The sequence below is a fragment of the Kogia breviceps genome, chromosome 16 (assembly GCF_026419965.1).
Source record: "Kogia breviceps isolate mKogBre1 chromosome 16, mKogBre1 haplotype 1, whole genome shotgun sequence".
NCBI lineage: Eukaryota > Metazoa > Chordata > Mammalia > Artiodactyla > Physeteridae > Kogia > Kogia breviceps.
The window spans coordinates 38,918,905-38,939,212 of NC_081325.1; positions in this window are offsets into that span (position 1 = coordinate 38,918,905).

The window sequence follows — 20,308 nt, forward strand, 5'->3', positions numbered from 1 at the left end:
TACTGTTAATAAGTAACCAAAATACATTATTTGATAAAATTATATATACTCAATACAAGCAATTATTTATCAATTATATCTCAATTTTTTTTTTTAATTAATAGAGGTAAATAGAGTCACAGATGTAGAAAACAAACTTATGGTTACCAAGGGGAAAGGTGAGGGACAGATAAATTGGGAGACTGGTATTGACATATACACACTACTATATATATAAAATAGATAACTAATAAGAACCTACTGTATAACACAGGGAACTCTACTCAATACTCTGTAATGACCTATATGGGAATAGAATCTAAAAAAGTGTGGATATGTGTATACATATAACTGATTCTTTGCTGTACAACATAAACTAACACATTATAAGTCAACAATACTCCAATAAAAATTAATTTTAAAAATAGAGGTAAAGATACAGGAACCTGTGCAGTTTTGTCCCCATTCCATCTAATGAGGTAGAATTTAGGAAAATTTCACTTCATGTGAAAAATATTTCTTATTCTCAACACTTTATTTCCATTTACTGTCACACTGTTGATCTTGACTTGTTAAATTTGTATACTTTTCAAGCCCCAGTGCTTATGCCCCCGTTTTTTGTGAAATCTCTTTAGTCCTCCAACCACTCACTTAGTAGCTCTTCTGGGAATCTCTTACTATATCTTTATATGTTCGTATCTAACTATTCTCTATTTAGTAATGTGTGTAAATGTTTATATCTGAGTGGGACCCAGCTGGTACTCTGAGGTTATTTAAATTACTACCATATTATGACGAAAAAAAGTTAAGAAAAATTAAATGTACATCTTTTGATGTTATCATTTTAATATTTTATGTAAAAACACAGAACAAGCAAAATACACCAAGGAATTCTGTTATAATACTTAAACCTTCTAAAAAATTATTTTGTATTTTACTACAGATAAGAATGAAATGAGATTCTATTCTATTTCATATTTACTCAACCTGTGCTTATGGTCCCTTAATATGGCCACAGTTACATTCTCCAATTCTCCTTTGAACTGAGATATAATGTTCTTCTATCAATTTTCTTAATATAATTGGCAGGCAGAATTAAAATCTTATTTGAATATCTTGGAGATTCCCTTTAATCCTTAAAAACATTACTAAGGAGTTATTATTTTCCCCTGAATACACATGACAACTTGCGGACTTTACTAATCAACAGAGGACTAATAGCTATGTTATTGATTGTTGCTACTCTATTTCACAAATTCCACAGTCTATTCTTTGGAGAAAATTTCATATATGATAGGCCCATTTTGCTCTTTCTGATCTGAAGCAATGGAGGAAAGTTTTACCTTTTTGCTTTAGATGTGGTAAAAAAAAAAAAAAAAAAGAAAAGAAAAAAAAAGTAATTTAGATCTGAGTTGGAAATGATTCCTCCACTATTTGGGTAATTCTTGAGGAGGAGTGGACATGTATAATTATTTATATAGTTAAACCCATGATCATATGTGTTATATGTGCTATCTTTAAAAATAAGTTAAAATAACATGAACGGCATTTCAAAAACAACAAATATTTTCAAATAACAAACCATCAATTTTCTGAAAATCTGATCAAGCATGAGTGTTTTGTTGAGGAACAATTAACGATTACCTCACACTAATTAATCACTTTACAGTTTATAGAAGAAATTCATGTCAAAGCAGAGATGGGAAGGGCTCTGGAACATTTGTAACAAGTAATATTTAATACAGGAAACAGGGAACTTTAGGTTTGAAATATATATTATAGTTTACTTAATTTACATAGATAAATACTTTAAAATATTTTTAACTTACACCACTGTCTTTTGTTAAAAAAAAAAAAGCAGGACCCTATCAAAGTTGTAGATCATCTAAGATATTTTATTGTTTGCTACTAAGCTTTTGTAAACCCCCTGATTTGAGGTTTGGAAAATATTATTTTTATACAACATCTGCAAAAATTCCCATTATAACTGACTTCTTCCTGAACTTTGTATAGCACCATGAACTAGATTTGAACAAAATATATTTTTTTGTCAAAATACATAGCTAATAGAGATTTTATTTATATAAAGGGTCACAATGATTTGATAATTTATATTGCATACCAGTAATATCCAACATTTTCACTACAATTTATAGCACTTAACAGGTAGGCTGAATATGTTAATAAAATAAATTTAGTCATAAACATTATGATTCCAAAATTGATAAAAATTATAATTAATATAAAACCTATGTTTTAGGTTATATCTTCATGGCCCTTCAGTGATATGGGCCCTATGAAGATATGGGCCCTTCATGGCCCATATCTTCATAGGCCCTTCATTTTAGGGCTTCATCAAAAAGAAATGCTAAGAAATCATAAAGCTAGCAAAAAAGTTTTAAAGCTACCTAAGTCAATATTGTGTATTGTCTTGTATAGCAGAGAAACGTTTTAACACATATAAAGTATTTTAAATAGAATAAAAGCCACCTTTAAGAAATCATATATATATATATATCACACTTTATATATCTAATGAAACAATATTAATTAATTAATTAATTATTAATGGTAAAAATGCAGTTTTAAGGATGGCTAGGTTTTTCTCTGATTTTTTTTAAATATGACTCAATATAGCTCTTTATGGTAGCTTGTGTTCTTTTAATTTACATTAAAATAAACAGCTGGGCCTAGACTATTCAGCATACTTATGTTACACCTAAGCCTTTAATGCAGTGGCCATTTAGTGAGTAAGAATCTAGAACAGATAACATTTTAGGAAAAACCTGAGATATGTTCTCAACAAAAAGCAGCATTGCATTTAGTATGAGTTCTTAATATCATGGGCTTAGGAAGATGTAGATTTGTAGTAATATATTTTAAAAATTATTTCTTTATCCTAACACAAACTTCTTTGCAGAAAAAGTGTGCATTATGAGTTGAACTGTGTCTCCCCAAAAGATATGTTGAAGTTCTAATGCATAGTACCTCAAAATGTGACCTTATATGGAAATAAGGTTGTTGCAGATATAATTAGTTAAGACAAGTTCATAGTGGAGTTAGGTGGATATTTAATCCAATATGACTGTCTTGGTGAGAAAATTATCTGAAGATACATGGATAAATTCTACGTGAAGATGAAGGCAAACGTTGGAGGTATACAGCTTCAAGTCAAGGAATGCCAAGGATTTAGGGCCAACACCACAAACTAGGAAAAGGTAAGGAAGGATTCTTTCAACTCAAGCATCTCAGAGGGAACATGGTCCTGCTGACATCTTAATTTCAGACAATAAACGTTTGTTGTTTTAAGCTACCCAATTTGTGATACTTTGGTACAATAGGTCTACAAAATGAATACAGTAAGTATTTTTTTCTTAAGTTTCTAAGCATTTGTAAGAAAATACACATTTAAAAAGAAGTGTTTGATATACTTATTATGTTCTTTAGAGAAGAGACTTACACATATATGTGTATTATCTATGCACATGTACACATATCTACATACATTTGCATGTGCACATATATATACATATGTGTAATATGCACACATGTATATATTTATATATGTGAGATTACTTATATATATGCGTCCAAGCCTATGTAAGTACATATGTATGTATATAAATATATACCCAAGTCTTACTGACTTAGGATATCTAGAATTGAATGCCAGGAATATGTATTCTTAATCAAGTGTCCCAGATGATTCTAATACACAACTGTTTCAGAACAATTGTACCATGTCATGATGACTGACTATAAATATTACTAGTATGTCTTATATTATTATTCCTACAGAAATATTTCCTAAGATACTTCTGTGAGTTGCTTAATTAACTGTTCTATACTGAAACATTCTGTGATCAAAAAAGTGTTGCCAATTTTCCTTAATGTGCCTCCTTCTTGGACATTCATGATATACATTAACAATAATGTAGATGTATAAAATTATGTATAATAATTATGATTTTCTCATCTCTGCATTTTTGTATCGCAGACCCTATAATCATTGAATTAAAAAACATTACTGCTACAGAAAGCATTTTTCTTCCCTTGACGGGGGAACAAGGAAGGTCACCAAAGGAATCCAGAGATGTCAAAACAACCAGTTTAGTTACCACAATTAAATATACTGGGAAACAAAGTTTTCTTAAATTTCATTAGCTACGTTTTTCTGAGCAAAAGAAAAAAATATTAAATGCAAAACTTAAAGCACTGTAAACCACAGAGCAGATCTCAGAAAATTAAGTTGATAGCATAAAAAAAATGGAATTGGAAAATATAATGTGAGTATATAAGTGCCAGTTCCCCTCTGATGTTGACCAGCTGGTGAATGAGTTGGAAAAAGCTACACATGCATTAGAAGGACTGAAAAAAAATACTGACATTAATATATGATGGAGAATATGTGGGTAAACTGGATATCTCATACACTGCTGGTGGAAATATAAAATGATTTAGGCCTTCTGAAAAATAATTTCAAATAACATTAAATATATACCTATCCTATGACCCAATGAAAAAATTCCTGGACATTTATCCTAGAAATATTAGAATTTATGTTCTCACAAATCTTCATGATAATTATATTTGTAATAACAAAAATAAAAATAAAAATAATTTTCCTTCAACAAGTAAATGGTTAAATAAATGTGGTATAGCCAGGCTATTAAAATTTATGTATCAGTGAAAAGAAGCAAAAGATTGACTGATACACACAGCTTGAATGAATTTCAAGGATATTAAGCTGAATGAAAAGGAGCCATCTTAAAAGAGTTCATAAGTATTATCCCACTTTTATAGCATTCTTAAAATTAACAAAATGAGAGAGATGGAAAACAGATTAGTGATTTCCAATAGTTAAGGTTGGTGAGAAATGGGTTACCACTATTAATAAGTGGCATGAGGAAGATTTGAACACCCTATGTCTTGATTATTTGTAGTGGTGATTACACAAATCTACACAAAAAGTTCATAGAACAACACACACAAAAACATACACACACAAATGAGGACATGCAAAAACTGGACAAATCTGAATAAAATCTATAGATCAGTTAATAATACTTTACCAAATCAATGTCCTGGTTATAATATTGTACCATAGTTACATGAGATGTTACCATTGTGGTAATCTGTGGAGGATACATAGTATGTAGTATTTTTGTAGCTTCCAGTGAGTTTGAAATTATTTTTAAAATAAAAAGTAAAAACAACAACAACAAAAAAACAATGGTGGCAGGCCAATTTGGCCTGTGAGACACTGTTTGCTGACCAGTGACCCAAGAGGTGATATATTCTTTATTATAGATAGTAAAACTAATAAATAATTTAAATCCAACTTAACTTTAAAAAAGAGTTGTGATAATATAAACTTAGATGTAATTTCTGAATAGAAATGCCTCACTTTACCATATCCACATCATATGTGGAATCATGAGGAAAACCTGGGTAAATTTTGGAATTATTTGAAAACAGAGGGGCCAAATCCTTGCTATCCAGAAGGTAGCCCTATACCTAAGTTGGCAAAGAAGTTGTAGAGGAGTAATGTTTGACAAGGTTGTTCATGTAGATGTGTCTGAGAGAAGCCCCTCATTTTCCAAGACATCAGAGAATTCTGCATGTGAAAGCACCTAAAACCTTCCCTTCCTCCAAGACATGTGTTAGATGTGGACCAAATAAACTTGAATCCAAGACAAGAATTATATCTTCATTGCTAAAGTAGCATAGGTGGAGGATTGTATGAGTTTTGTGGGCTAGGTTATAATGCAGCATAGACACCCCTTCACATGCAAACAAAAATTGAGTGACCAAACACAAAAATGAATTTACTTTTTATTCACACTGCTTTCCCAGTGCAGTCTGGCATAGAGTTCTAATCATCATCATTCCTCAGTGTCCTAGGCTTAAACAGGCTCCTTTTGGAAATGTGCTTCCACAGTCATCATCTTAACAGGAAAAAGAGAATCCTGTAAATTTTAAAACAAACAATTAAATATTGGACCACAAATTAATCCACTTTGCTTCCATTCATTTTCATTCACTAAGACTAAGTAAAACTCCAAACCTAACCCAAAAGTGCCAGGAATTTCAGCCATTGTTGAGTCTGGAAGTAGTGGAGAGATAAATATAAGTGAAAGGCTAAAATGAGTACCAAAATAATGATCACCTAAAATATATTGAGATGAAATCAAAGTCTATGGACAGCTGAATAATTCAAAGGATAAAATAGACTTCTGCTTCCTTTCTGTTAACACTGTCAATAACTGAGCACCCCATCTCCACCACACCACATACCTAGGGGGTGAGGATAGAGCTGAACTAACCAAAATTAAATTAAATTTACTGACTATAGACCATATTTAGTGAATAAAAATTTCAGTTTTGTTAAGATGGTCATTATCTTTAAATATATCTGTGGAGTAATGTAATGCCAATCAAAACACTACCAGGCTGCACATGTTGTAAAACTAGATTCAGGTGATTTGTACACAACTCTGTAATTTACTAAAAAATTACCAAATTGTTCACTTAAACTTGGTGACTTTTATGACTTACATAAGACAAGGTAATTATACTGATATCAGGCTTGTGAAAAACAAGAGAAACCAGGCAGAAATGGATCAGCATTTTTGAAAACACTTAAGAGGAAAAAAGAATGAGTAAACCAAAAATATTAGTTGTTCTTCAAGTTTTAAGACTATAGGAAAACAATTTTGAATGAGCCAGAATCTAATAAATACTATAAATATGTGCCATCCCTGAAGAATCTCTTAGAGCTGCACAGTCTAATACAACACCCACTAGCCACATGTGCCTATTTAAATTTAAATTCAAATTAAATTAATTATAATTCAATTAACTAATTTTCGTTCCTCTGTCCGAGGTGCATTTTAAACGCTCAGTACTCATGTGTGGCTAGTGGTTAACATATAAGAAAATATAGACACAGAATATTTCCAACATTGTTTAAAGTTCTGTTTGATAGCTCTTTACAAGAATATCAGCTTTATCCAATCAAAAATACCTGGAAAAATTTACAAAATATCTCACTTAAGCATTTTATATATTCAACTATAGAGTTAATATTAAAACAAGAGTGGATCACAGGATATTGAGTTGAAGCCTAATATGTAAATATATTGTGATCTGAAAAATAGGAAATAATCAACTAAAAATGGGGAAATGAAAGTAGAGTACAATTATTGCCAGTTGTATAGGTAATAAGTGGGAGAAAAAGTACACCATTTAAAACTGACAGGTAGTATAAGATTAAATAATAAAAATTAGATTATGGGCACTGTAAAATGTTTATAAAATGGTAATTACTAGAATAAAATGCAGATCTTCTTAAATACCAAAAGATTTTTTTGAAAGGAATAAAGTTCAGAAAATATGAATACAGAAAGATTATAATTATATATAAAAATGTAACATTAAATATAGTAATTAAAACATAAGATATGACAGGAGGGAGAAAGATGATGAAGTGAGAGTATTTGGAGCTTACTTTCCCCCATGAACACATAAAAAAAGAAAAATCTACACATGGAAAAATTTTCACTGAAAAGTAACTGGAAACTGGCAGAAGGATTATGGTGCAACCAAGGCTATAAGAAAGATACAAATGTAATCAGATAGAAAGGAAATAAAAGGGATTGGACTGAAACCTGTGCCCTGGTATGGGACTAAGAAGAAAAAGATTACTTGTGTGGACATTGGCCATGGGAAGTGAGTGGTTGGAGCCACAGATTGAACACTGCAGTCCTGGGGTCTGTCACAAGAGAGACAAGCCCCAATGGCTGGTTGGAAGATTTCTGAGACTAAGAGAAGGGCAGTGGGATGTCTGGACTTTACTGGTAAGGAGCATGCACACACTGGCTTTCCCCAGAGACAGGTCAGAGAGAAGTCTGATCTAGCGGCTGTAGGGTTGCCTGCAATTGCCTTGGCATGCACCCTAGACCAAGCCAAGTGAATGCTCTGGAACTGCCACAACCATGGAAAGACTCAAACGTGGGATGCAGAGGTGACCCAATCCTAGGGTGAAGGCTGGGTAGGGCATCGGTGACCATTGTTGGTGCTTACTGAAGCAATGCTTTAGAAGGTACCCAGATCATTGACAACAACTACTCTACCACAGCTCATCCCTTGTTACGTGCTGAGAGTCAACAGAGAAATTCCATAACAGGGCAATGAAGCTAAGGGCAATGATCAGCTATGAGGAACAAAGGGGACTTGCACCTGAGGCTGTAATCTGAGCAGAGCTGCAGACACCTGCACAGGCAGGGCATCAGACCTCTATCTATGTGTGATATGAGTTAAAAGCCAGCATAAGTCCCACTTGCTTCAGCACTCGCCCCTTTGTAGCAAGGATCCCAGTGAAGGGAGAGGAAAAAACAACTTAAAGGGAAAAAGAACCAGCACAAGCCTGACCCTCAGGGCTTCTGCTCCAGCAACTAGGAATCAGACTATTCCCCAGAAAGGGTGCTGATGGCCACTGAGCAGAGGGAAAGTCTCATCCACACCCAGTGTCAGCTCTAGCACGTCCATATCCATCCCCACTCCATACCAATGTGATATCAGCACACTCTGAGGAAAGATGTGACTTGCAACAACATCAAATCTAGATCTCTCCTGAAAGGCATTGGGCATACACAGTCTTTATGGGGATTATCCCACATAAGAATGGTCTTCAAGATCACAATTTGTAACTGTTCACCTAAATTCATAAAAGCAGAGAAAGTTAAGCAAATGTAAGGGTAGAGAAACTACTGTCATTTGAAAGAGCAAAAGAAAACCCATGAAAAAATAAATAGTAAAACAAAAATAAACAATTTACAAGCTAAAGAATTCAAAGCATTGGTAATAAAATTATTAACTGAATTAAGGAAAAGAACTGATGTACACAGTGAACACTTTTTAACAAGGGAGTAGAAAATGTAAAAAAAGACCCAAACTGAAATGAATACTTCAATACCTGAAATAAAAATTCACTAGAGAGAATGACTAGCAGATTAAGTGACACAGAATAATGCATAAGCAGTCTGGAAGATAGAATAATGGAAATCACCCAATCAGAACAACAGAAAGAAAAACACATTTAGAAATAAAATCACTTCAAGAGATCTCTGGGATAATATTAAGCATACAGACATTTACATTTTAGAGATTCCAGAAGAAGAGAGAGAGAAAGGGACTGAAAATGTATTTGAGTAAATTGTGGCTAAAAACTTCCCAAATCTGAAGGAACAGATATCCAGGTACAAGAAACACAGAAGGCTCCAAACAATATGAATCCAAACAGATTCACAGCAAGATATAATTAAAATGGCAAAAGTTAAAGATAAAAAGAGAATTCTAAAGGCAGCAAAATAAAAAACAAACTCATACATGCAAGGGGATCCCCATAAGCTTATCAGTTGATTTCTCTGCAGAAACTTTGCAGGCCAGAAGGGAGTGTCATAATATACTCAAAGTGCAAAAATGAAAAAACCCTGCAACCTAGGATACTTTACCTAGCAAGATTATTATTTAGAATTGAAGGAGCGATAAAGAAGTTTTCAGAAAAACATAAACTAAAAGAAATAATCAATACAAAATCAATCCTAAAAGAAATGTTCAAAAGAAGTAAGGATCCATATAAAGGAAAAAAATTCAACTAGAAAAAGTAGTATATAGTAAAAATTGAGAATTAACGAAATAAGCCAGTATGTAGATTGAAAGACAAAAATTGTAAAAGCAACTGTAACTGAAATAAACAGTTAAGGGATAATTATGGCAATGTGAAACATGACACCAAAAACACAGATTATATGGGATGGGATTTAAAAATGTACATTTTTTGAATGTGAGTGAATTTAAATGACTACCAGTTAAAAAAAAATAGATATAGTTTTAGTTCAACATACATGAACTTCATGGTAACCACAAATCAAAAACCTATAATAGATGTACAAAAACTAAAAATTAAGGGACACAAGCATACCACTAAGGAAAATCATCAAACCAAAGGGAAAGAAACAACAAAAAAGAAATGGGAGCTTCGGAGAAGATGGCTGAAGAGTAAGACGTGGAGATCACCATCCTCCCCACAGATACACAGAAATACATCTACATGTGGAACTGCTCCTATAGAACACCCACTGAATGCTGGCAGAAGACCTCAGACCTTCCAAAAGGCAAGAAACTCCCCATGTACCTGGGTAGGGAAAAAGAGAAAAGAATAAACAGAGACAAAAGAATAGGGATGGGACCTGCACCAGTGGGAGAGAGCTGGGAAGGAGGAAAGGTTTCCACACACTAGAAGCCCCTTCGCAGGCAGAGACTGTGAGTGGCAGAGAGGGAAGCTTCAGAACCACGGAAGAGAGCACAGTAACAGGGTGCAGAGGGCAAAGCAGAGAGATTCCCACAGAGGATTGGGGCCGACCAGCACTCACCAGCCCCAGAGGCTTGTCTGCTCACCTGCCGGGATGGGCAGGGGCTGGGAGCTGAGGTTCGGGTCGGAAGCCAGGAGAGGACTGGGGTTGGCTGCGTGAACACAGCCTGAAGGGGTTAGTGCACCACGACTAGCCGGGAGGGAGTCCTGGAGAAGTCTGGAGCTGCCAAAGAGGCAACAGACTTTTTCTTCCCTCTTTGCTTCTTGGTGTACAAGGATTGGGGATTAAGTGTACCACTTAAAGGAGCTCCAGAGATGGGCGTGGAGCTGCCGAAGAGACAAGAGACTTTTTCTTGCCTCTTTGTTTCCTGGTGCACGGGGAGAGGGGATTAAGTGCACTGCTTAAAGGAGCTCCAGAAACAGGCACCAGCCGCGGCTATCAGCACGGACAGCAGAGATGGGCTTGAGACACTAAGGTTGCTGCTGCCGCCACCAAGAAGCCTATGTGTCAGCACAGGTCACTTTCCACACCACCCCTCCCGGGAGCCTGTGCAGCTCGCCACTGCCAGGGTCCCGGGATACAGGTACAACTTCACTTGGAGAACGCACTGCGTGGCTTAGGCTGGTGCAAAGTCATGACAGCCTCTGCTGCCGCAGGCTCACCCCACATCCATACCCCTCCCTCCCCCCAGTCTGACTGAGTCAGAGCCCCCGAATCAGCTGGTCCTTTAACCCCTTCCTGTCTGAGCAAAGAGCAGACACCCTCGGGTGACCTACGTGCAGAGGCGGGGCCAAGTACAAAGCTGAACCCCAGGAGCTGAGCGAACAAAGAGGAGAGGGGGACATCTCTCCCAGCGGCCTCAGAAGCAGTGGATTAAAGCTTCGCAATCAACTTGAAGTGCCCTGCATCTGTGCAATACCTGAATAGACAGTGAATCATGCCAAGTTGAGGAGGTGAACTTTGGGGGCAAGGTATATTAATTTTTCCCCTTTTTCTCCTTTTGTGACAGTGTATGTGTATGCTTCTGTGTGAGATTGTCTGTATGTATAGCTTTGCTTTCACAATATGTCTTTGGGTTATACCCTCACCCTTTTTTTTTTGTTTGTTTGCTTTAAAAAAATTTTCTTCTTAATAATTATTATTTTATTTAATAACTTTATTTTATCTTCTTTCTTTCTTTCTTTCTTCCTTTCTTCCTTCCTTTTTTCCTTTATTTCTTCCTTCCTTTCTTCCTTCCTTCCTTCCTTCTTTCCTTCCATCCTTCCTTCCTTCCTTTCTTTCTTTTCTATTTTTTCTCCCCTTTGTTCTGAGCCATGTGGATTAAAGGCTCTTGGTGTTCCAGCCAGGTCTCAGGGCTGTGTCTCTGAGGTGGGAGAACCAACTTCAGGACACTGATCCACAAGAGACTTCTCAATTGCATGTAATATCAAATGGTAAAAATCTCCCAGAGAACTCCATCTCAACACCAAGACCCAGCTTCATGCAACAACCAGCAAGATACAGTGCTGGACACCCTATGCCCAACAACTAGCAAGACAGGACCACAGCCCCATCCATTAGCAGAGTGGCTGCCTAAAATCAGAATAAGGCCACAGACACCCAAAATAACACCACCAGATGTGGACCTGCCCACCAGAAAAACAAGACCCATCCTCATCCATGAGGACACAGGCACTAGTCTCCTCAACCAGGAAACCTACTCAACCCACTGAGCCAACCTTAGCAACTGGGGACAGACACCAAAAACAATGGGAACTACGAACCTGTAGCTTGCAAAAAGGAGAGCCCAAACACAGAAAGATAAGCAAAATGAAAAGACAGAAAAACACACAGCAGATGAAGGAGCAAGGTAAAAACCCACCAAACCTAACAAATGAAGAGGAAATAGGCAGTCTAGCTGAAAAAGAATGCAGAATAATGATAGTAAAGATGATCCAAAATCTTGGAAATAGAATAGACAAAATTCAAGAAACATTTAACAAGGAACTAGAAGAACTAAAGAGGAAACAAACAATGATGAACTATCAAAAATTAAATACAAAGAAAACATATTAAAAGCAGCAAGGGAAAAACAACAAATAACACACAAGGGAATCTCCATAAGGTTAAAGGCTGATCTTTTAGCAGAAGCTCTGCAAGCCAGAAGGGAGTGGCAGGACATATTTTAAGTGATGAAGGAGAAGAACCTACAACCAAGATTACTCTACTCAGCAAGGATTTCATTCAGATTTGATGGAGAAATTAAAACCTTACAGATAAGCAAAAGCTGAGAGAATTCAGCACCACCAAATGAGCTTTACAACAAATGCCAAAGGAACTTCTCTAGGGAAGAAACACAAGAGAAGGAAAAGACCTACAAGACCAAACTCAAAACAATTAAGTAAATGGTAATAGGAACATACATATTGATAATTACCTTAAATGTAAATGGATTAAATTGCTCCCACCAAAAGACACAGACTGGCTGAATGGATACAAAAACAAGACTGATATATATGCTGTCTACAAGAGATGCACTTCAGACCTAGGGACACATACAGACTGAAAGTGAGGAGATGGAAAAAGGTTTCCCATGTAAATGGAAATCAGAACAAAGCTGGAGTAGCAATTCTCATATCAGACAAAATAGACTTTAAAATAAAGACCATTACAAGAGACAAAGAAGGACACTACATAATTATCAGGGGATTGATCCATGAAGAAGATATAACAATAGTTAATATTTATGCAGCCAACATAGGAGCACCTCAATACATAAGGCAAATACTAACAGCCATAAAAGGGGAAATAGACCAGAACACAATCATAGTAGGGGACTTTAACACCCCACTTTCACCATTGGACAGATCATCCAAAATGAAAATAAATAAGGAAACCCAAGTTTTAAATGATACATTAAACAGGATAGACTCAAGTGATATTTATAGGACATTCCATCCAAAAACAACAGAATACACATTTTTCTCAAGTGCTCATGGAACATTCTCCAAGATACATCATATCTAGGGTCACAAATCTAGCCTTGGTAAATTTAAAAAAATTGAAACTGTTTCAAGTATCTTTTCTGACCACAATGCTATGGGACTAGATATGAATTACAGGAAAATATCTGTAAAAAATACAAACACATGGAGGCTAAACTATATACACTACTTAATAAAGAAGTGATCCTTGAAGAAATCAAAGAGGAAATCAAAAAATACCTAGAAACAAATGACAATGGTGACACGACGACCCCAAACTTATGGGATACAGCAAAAGCAGTTCTAAGAGTCAAGTTTATAGCAATACAATCCTACCTTAAGAAGCAGGAAACATCTCGAATATACAACCTAACCTTGCACCTAAAACAATTAGAGAAAGAACAAACAAACAAACAAAAAAAACCAACTTTAGCAGAAGGAAAGAAATCATAAAGATCAGATCAGAAATAAATGAAAAAGAAATGAAGGAAATGATAGCAAAGATCAATAAAAGTAAAAGCTGGTTCTTTGAGAAGTTAAACAAAATTGATAAAGCATTAGCCAGACTCATCAAGTAAAAAAGGGAAAAGACTCAAATCAATAGAATTAGAAATGAAAAAGGAGAAGTAAAAACAGACACTGCAGAAATACAAAGGATCAAGAGAGATTACTACAAGCAACTGTATGCCAATAAAATAGACAACCTGGAAGAAATGGACAAATTCTTAGAAATGCACAACCTGCCAAGACTGGACCAGTAAGAAATTGAAAATATGAACAGACCAATCACAAAGAGTGCTTGGTGCTAGAAACTGTGATTAAAAATCTTCCAGAAAACAAAAGGTCAGGACCAGATGGCTTCCCAGGCAAATTCTATCAAACATTTAGAGAAGAACTAACACTTATCCTTCTCAAACTCTTCCAAAAGTTAGCAGAGGGAGGAACACTCCCAAACTCATTCTATGAGGCCACCATAACCCTGATAAAAAAAAAAAAAAAAAAAAAAAAAACCAGACAAAGATGTCACACAGAAAGAAAACTGCAGGCCAATATCACTGATGAACATAGATGCAAAAATCCTCAACAAAATACTAGCAAACAGAATCCAACAGCACATTAAAAGGATCATACACCATGGTCAAATGGGGTTCATTCCAGGAATAAAAGGATTCTTCAATATACACAAATCAATCAACGTGAAACACAATAGCAACAAACTGAAGAAGAAAAACGATATGATCATCTCAATAGTTGCAGAGAAAGCTTTAGACAAAATTCAACACCCATTTATGATAAAACCCTGCAGAAAGTAGGCATCCAGGGAACCTTCCTCAACATAATAAAGGCCATATATGACAAACTCACAGCCAACATCGTCCTCATTGGTGAAAAACTGGAACCATTTCCACTAAGATCAGGAACAAGAAAAGGTTGCACACTCTCACCACTCTTATTCAACATAGTTTTGGAAGTTTTAGAAATAAAAGGAATGCAAATTGGAAAAGAAGAAGTAAAGCTGTCACTATGTGCAGATGACAAGATACTATACATAGAGAATCCTAAGGATGCTACCAGACAACTACTAGAGCTAATCAATGAATTTGGTAAAGTAGCAGGATACAAAATTAATGCACAGAAATCTCTGACATTCTTATTCACTAATGATAAAAAATATGAGAGTGAAAGGAATAAAACACTCCCATTTACCTTTGCAACAAAAAGAATAAAATATCTAGGAATAAACCTGCATAAGGAGACAAAAGACCTGTATGCAAAAAATTATAAGACACTGATGAAAGAAATTAAAGATGATACAAATAGGGGGAGAGATATACCATGTTCTTGGTTTGGAAGAATCAACATTGTGAAAATGACTCTACTACTCAAAGCGATCTACAGATTCAATGCAATCCCTATCAAACTACCACTGGCATTTTTTACAGAACTAGAACAAAAAATTTCACAATTTGTATGGAAACACAAAAGACCTCGAATAGCCAAAGCAGTCTCGAGAATGAGAAATGGAGCTGGAGGAATCAGGCTCCCTGACTTCAGACTATACTACAAAGCTACAGTAATCAAGACAGTATGGTACTGGAACAAAAAGAGAAATATAGATCAATAGAACAGGATAGAAAGCCCAGGGATAAACCCATGCACATATGGTCACCTTATCTTTGATAAAGGAGGCAAGTATATACAGTAGAGAAAGACAGCCTCTTCAATAAGTGCTGCTGGGAAAACTGGACCAGTCATGTAAAGGTATGAAATTAGAACATTCCCTAACACCATACACAAAAATAAACTCAAAATGGGTTAATGGCCTAAATGTAGGGCCAGACACTATAAACTCTTAGAGGAAAATATAGGCAGAACACTCTATGATATAAATCACAGCAAGATCCTTTTTGACCCACCTCCGAGAGAATTGGAAATAAAAATAATAATAAACAAATGGGACCTAATGAAACTTAAAAGCTTTTGCACAGCAAAGGAAACCATAAACAAGACAAAAGGACAACCTTCAGAATGGGAGAAAATATTTTCAAATGAAGTAACTGACCAAGGGTTAATCTCCAAAATTAACCAGCAGCTCGTGCAGATCAATATCAGAAAAGCAAAAAACCCAATCCAAAAATAAACATAAGACCTAAATAGACATTTCCCCAAAGAAGATATACAGATTGCCAACAAACACATGAAAGAATGCTCAACATTTTTAATCATTAGAGTAATGCAAATGAAAACTACAATGAGATATCATCTCACACCAGTCAGAATGACCATCATCAAAATATCTAGAAACAATAAATGCTGGAGAGGGTGTGTAGAAAAGGGAACACTCTTGCACTGTTGGTGGGAATGTAAATTGATACAGCCACTATGGAGAACAGTATGGATGCTCCTTAATATATTACAAATAGAACTACCATACGATCCAGCAATCCCACTACTGTGCATACACCCTGAGAAATCCATAATTCAAAAAGAATCATGTACCAAAATGTTCATTGTAGCTCTATTTACAATAGCCAGGACATGGAAGCAACCTAAGTGTCCATCAACAGATGAATGGATAAAGAAGATGTGGCACATATATACAATGGAATATTACTCAGCCATAAAAAGAAATGAAACTGAGTTATTTGTAGTGAGGTGGATGGACCTGGAGTCTGTCATACAGAGTGAAGTATGTCAGAAGGAGAAAAACTAATACCGTATGCTAACACATATATACAGAATCTAAGAAAAAAAATGTCATGAAGATTCTAGGGGTAGGACAGGAATAAAACACAGACTTACCAGAACATGGACCTGAGTATATGGGGAGGGGGAAGGGTAACCAAATGTAGGTCGGATAGCTAGTGGAAAGCAGCCACATGGCACAGGGAGATCAGCTAGGTGGTTTGTGACCACCTAGAGCGGTGTTATAGGGAGGGTGTGAGGGAGGGAGATGCAAAAGGGAAGAGATATGGGAACACATGTATATGTTTAACTGATTCACTTTGTTTTAAAGAAGAAACTAACACAACATTTTAACACAATTATACTCCAGTAAAGATGTTTAAAAAAAAGAAATGGAAAGAGAACTACAAAAACAACCAGAATACAAATAATAAAATGGCAATAAGTACATAACTTTAAGTGTCTATTAAATAAATGCTACAGTCAAAAGATATGAGGTGGGGCTTCACTGGTGGCGCAGTGGTTGAGAGTCCAACTGTGAATGATGGGGACACGGGTTCATGCTCTGGTCCAGGAAGATCCCACATGCCGCAGAGTGGCTAGAACCGTGAGCCATGGCTGCTGAGCCTGTGGTCCACTACAGGAGAGGCCACAACAATGAGAGGCCCATGCACTGCAAGAAAAAATAGATATGGGGTGGTTGATTACATTTAAAAAAAAAAAAAAGCAGGAGCCTTTTTTATGTTGCCTAGAAGAGACTCACTTCAGAACTAATGTAACACACAGAGTGAAAGTGAGGAGATGGAAAAAGTTATTTCATGCAAACAGAAATGACAAGAATGCGGGAGTAGCAATACTCATATCAGACAAAATAGACATTAAAACAAAGTTCAAAGAAGAACCTTACAGAAAGATAAAGGAATTAATACAAAAAGAGTATATTACACTAATTAATATATATTCACTCAATTCAGGAGCAGCAAAATATATAAAGCAAATACTAACAGATGTAAAAGGAGAAATTGATGATAGTACAATAATAGTGGGGGACTTTTAACACCCCATTTACATCAATGGACAGATCATCCAGGCAGAAAATCAATAAGGCAACTGTGGTGTTCAGTGACACAATAGATCTATTGAACTTAATAGATGTCTTCAGGACATTATATCCCAAAATAGAAATTTTTTTTTTCAAATATGCTTGGAATATTCTCTAGGAGAGATCACATGCATGCGAAGCCACAAAATGAGTCTGAGTAGAAATTATATCAAACATTTTTTCCCCACCAAATGGTATGAAACTAGAAATCAATTACGGAAAGAAAAATAGGAAAAGTACAAACATGTGGAGATCCAAAAACATGCTATGAATTTTTAAAAAATCAGTGAAGAAATAAAAGGGGAAAACAGAGAATACCTCAAGAATAATGAAAATGGAAGCAACACTCAAAGACTTTGTGATGCATCAAAAACGGTTGCAAGAGGGAAGCTTACAGTGATATAGGCATTCCACAATAAACAAGCAAAATTTCAAATAAACAATGTAACCTACCACATAAAGGAATTAGAAAAAGTAGAATGAAGCCCAAAGTCAGTGAAGGAAGAAAATAATAAAGATCAGAAAGGAAATAAATAAAATAGAGATTTAAAAAATAGGATAGATTAATGAAACCAAGAGATTGTTTTCTAAAATGATAAACAAAATTGAAAAAATTTTAGCAAGGCTCACCAAAAGAATAGAGAGGACCCACATAAACAAAATAAAAAATGAAAGGGGAGAAATAGCAACCAATACCAAAGAGATACAAAAAACCATGAGAGAATAGTAGAAACAGTTATATGCCAATAAATGGGAGGACCTAAAAGAAAAGGATACATTTCTAGAAACATAAAACCTGCAAAACTGAATCAAGAATAAACAGACAGTTTGAGCAGAATGGTCACTAGTAGTGAAATTGAATCTGTAATAATAAAAGTTCCAGCAAACCAATGTCTAGGATCAAATGATTTCACTGGGGAATTCTACCAAAAATATAAAGAAGGACTAATACTTATGCTTCCAAAGCTATTTCAAAAAATTGAAAAGCAGAGAAAACAACCAAATTCATTCCACAAGGCCACCATTACTCTCATGACCAAACCAGACAAAGAAACTAAAAAAAAGAAAATTTCAGGTCAGTATCTTTGATGAAAATAGATGCAAAAATCCTCAGCAAAATATTAGCAATCAAAATCCAACAATATATTAAAAAAATACACCATGATGAAGTTGGATTTATTCCAAGGACTCAAGAATGGTTCAGTATTCACAAATCAACTAATGTGATACCACATGAACAAAAGGAAGGATAAAAGTCACATGATCTACAGGAATCCCCAACCCCTGGGCTATAGACAAGTACCAGTCCATGGCCTGTTAGGCACTGGGCCACACAGCAGGAGGTGAGGGGAGGACAAGTGAGCAAATCTTCATCTGCCGCTTCCCATAGCTCCCCATTGCTTGCATTACTGTCTGAATCATCACTCAAATTACCACCTAAACCATCCTCCCATTCCCCCCCAACCCAGTCTGTGGAAAAATTGTCTTCCAAGAAACCAGTCCCTGGTGCCAGAAAGGATGGGGACAGCTGTCTTAATAGATACAGAAAAAGCATTTGACAAAATTCAAAATATATTTTTGATTAAAAACTCTCATCAAAGTTGGTATAAAGGAAACATATCTCAACATAATAAAAGACATTTATGACTAACCCACAACTAATATCATACTCAATAGTGAAAATCTGAAAGCTTTTCCTCTAAAATCAGGAATAAGACAAGGATGCCCACTCTCATCACGCCTAGTAAATATAGTATTGGAAGCCATAGCATTCATACAAAAAAAAAAAAAAAAAAAACAGGAGAAGAAGAAGAAATTAAATGCATCCAAACTGGAAGGTAAGAGCTAAAACTGCCACTATTTGCAGATTACATGATTCTGTATATAGAATACCCTAAGCATTGTACCCCCAAACTATTAAAACTAATAAACAACTTCAAAACAATTGTGGGATACAAGATTAATATGCAAAAAATCTGTTGCTTTTCTATATACTCATGAGCTGTCAAAAAGAGAAAGTTAAAAAATTTTTCAAATTATGTCAAAAATAATAAAATACTAAGAATAAACTTAACAAAAAAGGTGAAAGACCTATACTCTGAAAATTATAAGACTTTAATGAAGAAAATTGAAGGTGATACAAAGAAATGGAATGCTATCCTGTGCTCTTGCATTGGAAGAATTAGTATTGTTAAAATGGCCATATTACCACAAGCAATCTATAGATTTAATGAAATCCTTATCAAAATACCCATGACATTTTTCATAGAACTAAAATAATAATTCTAAAATTCATATGGAACCTCAAAAGATCCCAAATTTCCAAAGCAGTCTTGTGAAAAAGAACAAAGAGGAGATATCCTTTTTGGAGATTTCTGACTATAGTACAAAGCTACGGTAATCAATACAGCATGGTATTGCACAAAAACAGAAACACTGATCTACCAAACAGAATAGGAATGTAAATTGGTGCAGTCACTATGGAAAATGGTATGGAAATTCCTGAAAAAAAAAACTACTATATGTTCTAGCAATTCTACTCCTAGGTATATAACTGGAAAAAATGAAAACACTAATTTGAAAGATGTATGTACTCCCATGTTCATAGCAGCACTACTTAAAATAGCCAAGATATGAAAGCAACCCAAGAATGGATAAAGATGATGTGAGATATATATAGATATATATATATATGGAATATT